The sequence below is a fragment of the Pseudophryne corroboree genome, chromosome 7 (assembly GCF_028390025.1).
Source record: "Pseudophryne corroboree isolate aPseCor3 chromosome 7, aPseCor3.hap2, whole genome shotgun sequence".
Taxonomy (NCBI): Eukaryota; Metazoa; Chordata; class Amphibia; order Anura; family Myobatrachidae; genus Pseudophryne; species Pseudophryne corroboree.
Window position 1 is genome coordinate 198,069,076 of NC_086450.1, and position 7,349 is coordinate 198,076,424.

The 7,349-nt window shown below is 43.7% G+C and overlaps 2 pseudogenes; one reads left to right on the forward strand and one right to left on the reverse strand.

The window, feature by feature from the left end:
- Positions 1 to 5,423: 5,423 nt before the first annotated feature.
- LOC134947215 (5S ribosomal RNA) lies at positions 5,424 to 5,542 on the reverse strand (annotated as a pseudogene).
- An 885-nt stretch (positions 5,543 to 6,427) lies between these two features.
- On the forward strand, positions 6,428 to 6,546 carry LOC134947230 (5S ribosomal RNA; annotated as a pseudogene).
- The last annotated feature ends 803 nt before the right edge of the window (positions 6,547 to 7,349 follow it).

Here is a 7,349-nt window from a genome sequence, read left to right on the forward strand (position 1 = left end):
AAATCGCATTTCTAGGATATATTATCTCCCCAGAAGGTTTCCAAATGGAGGGTTCCAAGGTACAGGCAGTCCTGGATTGGGTGCAGCCCATTAGTTTGAAGGCGCTTCAGCGTTTCCTGGGCTTTGCAAATTTTTATAGACGATTTATCGCTGGATTTTCGTCTATAGTGGCGCCCTTGGTGGCACTCACTAAGAAAGGGGCGGATGTTGCTCACTGGTCTTGTGAGGCTAAAGCGGCTTTTGCCCGTCTCAAAAGGGCATTTGTTTCGGCCAAGGTGCTGCGACACCCAGATCCAGAGCGTCCTTTTGTGGTGGAGGTGGATGCCTCTGAGATGGGTATTGGGGCAGTGCTTTCTCAGATGGGAGTGTCTGATAATCGCCTTCATCCCTGTGCTTACTTTTCCCGTAAATTTTCGCCTGCCGAGATGAATTATGACGTGGGTAACCGGGAATTGTTGGCTATTAAGGATGCACTCGAGGAGTGGAGACACTGGCTTGAGGGGGCTAAGTTTGTGGTCTCAATTCTCACTGACCATAAGAATCTGGCATATTTAGAGTCAGCGAAGCGTCTCAATGCCAGGCAGGCACGATGGGCTTTGTTTTTTGCTCGCTTTAATTTTTTGATAACATATCGCCCTGGGTCAAAAAACATCAAGGCTGATGCGCTCTCGCGGAGTTTTGCTCCAATCCAGGAGACCACCGAGGAGCCGTTGCCCATTGTTTCCCCATCATGTATTAAAGTGGGCATTACCCAGGACCTCTTATCATTAGTCCTTAGAGCACAGGAGCAGGCTCCTCCAGACCTTCCGGTAGGTCTTTTGTTTGTGCCTCCTAGGTTAAGACAGCGAGTGTTCCTGGAATTCCATGCCAAGAAGTCGGCAGGTCACCCGGGTATTGCCAGAACTCGGGAGTTGCTATCTAGGGCGGTGTGGTGGCCCTCGGTGGCTAAGGATGTGGATCAGTGGGTTCGGGCATGTGACATCTGTGCCCGAAATAAGACTCCTAGAGGGGTTCCTGTTGGCCCATTACATCCACTCTCTATCCCATCTAAGCCATGGACCCACATTTCAATGGATTTTGTGGTGGACTTACCCAAATCCTCGGGGATGACAGCCATCTGGGTTGTCGTTGACAGGTTTTCGAAGATGGCGCACTTCGTTCCACTGGTTGGGCTGCCATCGGCCAGATGCCTGTCTGAATTATTTATGCTGCATGTTGTGCGTCTCCACGGGTTGCCACTTGATGTGGTCTCTGACCGCGGATCCCAGTTTGTGGCCAAATTCTGGAGGGCATTTTGTTCCGATCTCCAGATTTCTGTCAGCTTGTCGTCAGGCTACCATCCGCAGTCTAATGGGCAGACTGAAAGGGTGAACCAGTCCTTGGAGCAGTTCCTCAGGTGTTATGTCTCCAAGTGTCAGACTGACTGGGTTACTCATCTGTCCATGGCGGAGTTTGCCTATAACAACGCGGCTCACTCTGCTACAGGGATCTCTCCCTTCCTTTGTGTGTATGGGCATCATCCTAAGGCCAATTCTTTTGACCCCCTGGACTCCACGCCTGGTGGTTCCTCTGTGGTTTCGGTCCTTAGAGGTATTTGGCGGAAAGTGAAGAAAGCCCTTGTGTCTGTGTCATTAGTGACCAAAAGGGTTTTTGATAAGCGGAAAAGACCCTGCAGCTTCAAATTAGGAGACTTCGTCTGGTTGTCTACCAAGAATTTGAAGTTGAGACAGCCATCTCATAAGTTAGGCCCCCGGTTCATCGGCCCTTATAAGATCACCAGGGTTATCAATCCGGTGGCATTTCAGTTAGATCTGCCCCGTTCTTTGGGTATCAATAAAACATTTCATTGTTCCCTTTTAAAACGGGCGATTAGTAATCCTTCTTCCAGTGGAAGACCTTCCCCTCTTCTGATACGTGGCCAGAGGGAGTTTGTTGTTGAAAGGATTCTTGACTCCAAGGTGGTTCGGGGTCGGCTGTCATTTTTGGTGCACTGGAAGGGGTATGGCCCGGAGGAGCGGTCGTGGGTGCGCAGTTGTGATCTTCATGCCCCCAGACTGATACGCTCTTTCTTCTCGCAGTTCCCCGATAAACCCGGTGGTAGGGGTTCTTTGACCCCTCGTCAGAGGGGGGGTACTGTTAGGGTCTCCTGCCCTGTGCTGCCACGTCGTCATGGCAACCGGGAGACAAGTGCTAGCAGAGTAACCTGAGCGCAGCTGATACTCCGGTTCGGGTCTTTTGCTGTGCAGTGGTTACAGGCTCTGTGCACGGTAGGGGATCCGGTGCTGGTTTTTGTGCTCACAGTCTGTGAGGTCTGAGTGGGGCGTGGACAGCACCTGCTTTATAAGGCCTCTTCTTAGGGTAAGCAGATGCTGCTGAATCTTTGTTGGTTAGTCAGTTCCTGAAAGTTAGCCAGTACTGTGTAGCTTTGTATTTGTTTGTTGCTTACTGCAAATAGGCCTGGGGATTTGGTATTACACTCTGCCAATCCAGACCTAGCAGTAAGACTGGAGTCAGTCGTTTAGCTTGCTGGGGTTCTGTTACTACTCTGTGAACTTAGCAAGTTTGCGGCTGTATTCTAAGACTTGCCTGTCTAATCCTGTCTCACTGTGCTAGGTGTCAGGGGTCAGTTTAGTGGCAGTAAGCTGAACCTGTGCACTGCAAGTGAGAATTAGGATTGTGGAGACTCTCCTTGTGTCTATCATTCCATCTCTGACCAAGGAGTTTACTGCCACACCCGTTGGTAACCCTTTAGGGTTTTGCTGTTGCCCTTAGCAACAGCATTTCGGGTTCTCTACGTATTAAAACACAACATCTTGCTTTTCTCATCTGAGCATTACTAATACAAGGGAGACACCCAGTTCCTTAGCCTCTGGGCTTCTCTGTTCACTTTGTGTGTATTTTGTTACCCTATCACCTTCTGTGTACGTTATGTCATATTCCCCAGTCTGTCTGTGAGTCCATTTGTTTTGCATAACAGTTCAAACACCAGTACATTCCTGCAGGCACTGGTGTGCATAACAGATATATTGTATGCAATACCAGCCATGCCTGTGGGAACCGACAAATCACGAGTGCAGCACTAACGATCTAGGGGAGCCGATCCGACCCTCACGGGAACACGCATCGGATCGGAAACACATCCAAAATGCCCGATTTCACCCGATATATCTTCTCGAATGCCCGAAATTGGATGAAATCGGGCATTATCATTCTAGTGTAAGGGGCCCTTAAGATTCACGGATAGTACCATAGATCTATGTGGTTATTGACTCCTATTGATTACACATGTGTCCCTATTCATGGATTTTTACTCTTTTGCAGTATTCACTCTGTATTCATGGGGCACATTTGGGGGAATTCAATTGTTTGAAAAGTCAGTTGGGTGTCTGAAAAGTCGGTTGGGTGTATGTTTTTGCCTGTCAATTAGATAGGAAAAAACAGACACTTAACTGACTTTTCAAACAATTGAATTCCCCCCATTATCTGTACATAAAACGTTGGTGTTATTGATTAGTCCCGTCTGAGAATTTATATAGCCTATCATACCACTCTGCAAATCTCTATATATATACCCCACCACCTTTTAAAAAGCAGCCCGCACCACCCGAACCCCCCAAGTGCCGAAAAACGGGGGTCGGGACGCAAAGCCCCTCCGTGAAGCCCCAACTACTGAAAGCCACACCCCCATTTTCTGCCGATGCTGCATCGGCTCCATGGACCCCATCTATACCCCACTGTAAACTGCACCCCAGTATCTCCTGACTCAGAGAAAAGGATTTATCAGTAAGTACCAAAATCCCATTTTTTTTTTAAGTAATCGTGTAAAAAAAAACTGCTATTAATACTTGGGGAAATAATACTGAGGAAAATAATGGCCATTTCTTAATTAATCTTATTTTCTGAATACTTACAATGATGGCTATGACCTTCACATACTCTAGTTTTTTATTTATTTATTATAAATGTACCAAAGGGACTTGGCCAAATTGACTAAGGGTTATTAAGTTCTTTAGTGTAGATGGATCAAGAGATGAAGAGATGAAGTCTACACCATATACGAAACACGTTGGAAAGGACTGACCTACCTTGATGCCTCATGATTCCAATATTGGACAGATAAGCTTTTAAAAAACACTTACTTGATGTACGTGTGCTACTAACTATTGTATGCTGTTTTTATCTACTTTTTTACTATTTTCCTTTTTTTGTACTTTATGTATAACATGCGATTAAATGTTTTAAAATAAACATAAGTCTTAGTATCTTACTCTAAGGTATAAAAACTGAAAACTGAATGTTTTTTTAACAGAGCCCTATAAGATCATATCTTAGTAAGGATACACACTTGTTATACGAAATCCGCACAATGGTTTTATCATATTTTGCTTTTAACAATTTCTTATATCTGCATGGATCAGCCAGTTGTCTGAAGAAAAAGCCATAGGATAATCCTTTTTATTTATTTATTTACTTACTTATTTATCTCAAACACTACTTGCACTTTTTTAAACTATACCACTAGAAGGCGCTGGAGGTCTTCATGTACTAAATATATGTAACACACACACACACACACTACATAGACAAAAGTATTTGGCTAGTTGGCTACACATGAATTCAGGTGTTTCGATCAGACCCGTACAGGTGTATAAAATCAAGTACCTAGCCATGTAGTCTCCATTTGTGATACAAAATGGGTCGTTCTGAAGAGCTCAGTGACTTCAAGTGTGGTACTGTGATAGCATGCCACTTTTGCTAGGGAGCAGCACTATGGACAGGTCCCCTGTTAGCTTGGACCTAGAATATCGTATAGCAACAAAAAGGTATCCCAGTACATACATACATACATACATACATACATATACACACGTGCACACAGAAACCCCCCCTCAGAAATCCTACATTTGCCCCTGGGCAGCGGCGGCATTGCAGAGACCTTACCCACACTGCAGTCCTTTGTAGACAGCACCGACTTTTCACAGACGCGGCCCGGGATGGCAGCAGCAGTGAGACAGAGCAGTATGGAAAAAAGTGGTCTTTAGAAAGAGCAAAAGACAAAAGCAGCTATATGCCTTTTCCAGGGCACACTTAAAGAAACATATAAGAAAGTGATGAATTATGAAAATATGAGTATATTAATACTTAACTTTTATTGAGATATACTTGATAAAAGGGAGAAAGCGAATATAGATAATTGCTACAAATTTTGGGCGATAAAAATTAGAAAGGCGAAAATATGTTTATTCCCTTATTGATCCAGAAATTACTCCAATTTTGGATTGAAAAAATCTTTGTGGGAGTAAACCTGCTCCTTTGGGTTCAGCTGTCCCATGTCAGAATATCAGAATTAAAAAATTGGTGATAAATTCAATGTCTGGGACTGCACAGAGAACTGGAAAGACTCAAATGATGTGAGAGTAAAATACCTACGGTACCTAGTATTCCCTGGTGGTCTCCCAACCGGGTACTGACCAGGCCCTGCAGTGTTTGGTTTCCAAGATCAGACGAGGTTGGGCATACTCAGTGCGGTTTGACCGTAGGTGAGTAAATCTCCAGCATGTGCAATCAATTCCAGTGTGCGGTTATTCCAGGCAGATATTATGGATATGATAATCTGACAGGGATAGTCCCCTAAATGAAATATAAATGATTCTGTGTAATGAAAGGCCACACCGTATTTAAATGGGTGTTTGCTGCCCCCATATGAAACTCATATTGTTACATCACATGTGTGCACAGAGCAAAAAAATAATAATAATAATAATAATATATTCTCTTAAAGCATATGGTGAATGTTCCTGTGACTGGATATCAAACAATCATATTTTCCTAATGGTTGTGATGCTGAATAAGAAAAAAAGAAAGAAACCAATCATATAAATATGATAATTCAACAGGGATTGATCCCCTGAGCTGAATATATATGATAAACAAAAGAAACACCAACAATGTTATACAAATGCTGAATGTTCCTAAGGCCAGATATCCCATGATATTAATACTGGACATTCAAGTTGCATTTGGGGAGGCCGTTTAAAGAAAGGGGAGAACAGACAACCTTAAGCTGGGCACCTCAGGGGTTCACAGCTATTGCAGTTAATTAAATCACATAGAGGATAAATGCTACCTCCCACAGTGCCCCTGAATTGTTAGGACACAGTGGAGGAATAGTTATGCTGTGCCTGTGTGGGAGTTCCCCCTGGTGGAAATTGAAAAGAAATTGCCTCACTGTGTGCAATAGCTGTGAACCCCTGAGGTGCCCTGTTGAATTATCTTATTTATATGATTGGTTTCTTTCTTTTTTTTTCATTACACAGAATCATTTATATTTCATTTAGGGGACTATCCCTGTCAGATTATCATATCCATAATATCTGCCTGGAATAACCGCACACTGGAATTGATTGCACATGCTGGAGATTTACTCACCTACGGTCAAACCGCACTGAGTATGCCCAACCTCGTCTGATCTTGGAAGCCAAACACTGCAGGGCCTGGTCAGTACCCGGTTGGGAGACCACCAGGGAATACTAGGTACCGTAGGTATTTTACTCTCACATCATTTGAGTCTTTCCAGTTCTCTGTGCAGTCCCAGACATTGAATTTATCACCAATTTTTAAATTCTGATATTCTGACATGGGACAGCTGAACCCAAAGGAGCAGGTTTACTCCCACAAAGATTTTTTCAATCCAAAATTGGAGTAATTTCTGGATCAATAAGGGAATAAACATATTTTCGCCTTTCTAATTTTTATCGCCCAGAATTTGTAGCAATTATCTATATTCGCTTTCTCCCTTTTATCAAGTATATCTCAATAAAAGTTAAGTATTAATATACTCATATTTTCATAATTCATCACTTTCTTATATTTTTCTTTAAGTGTGCCCTGGAAAAGGCATATAGCTGCTTTTGTCTTTTGCTCTTTCTAAAGACCACTTTTTTCCATATAGTTTACTGAACTATTTTCCGGGAGCACCACCAACCCTTTGCTGAATTTATTTGTTTGTATAGTAAGCATAATGTTGGTTTAACAAATTACTAAATTATTATTAACATTACTAATACCGTATTCTGTGCAGATTTACCAATTTCTTAGCAAGACAGAGCAGTATGACAGCAGGGTTCTAACTGGCGGCTGCTGCCTGCTTAGCTCCCGTCACCCGTGTGGCTGCGCAGGAGGAGGCTCCGGCTTCATAGGAGAGGCAGGCGGTGGTATGAGAAAATAATGAAACTGGAACTGAGGATGGTGATGTGACCTGGGCATGAGTATGGTAATGGGATAAGGGGCAGAGGATGGTGATGGGGCAGGGGGCTGAGTATGGTGATGGGGCAAGGGCCAGAGGATAG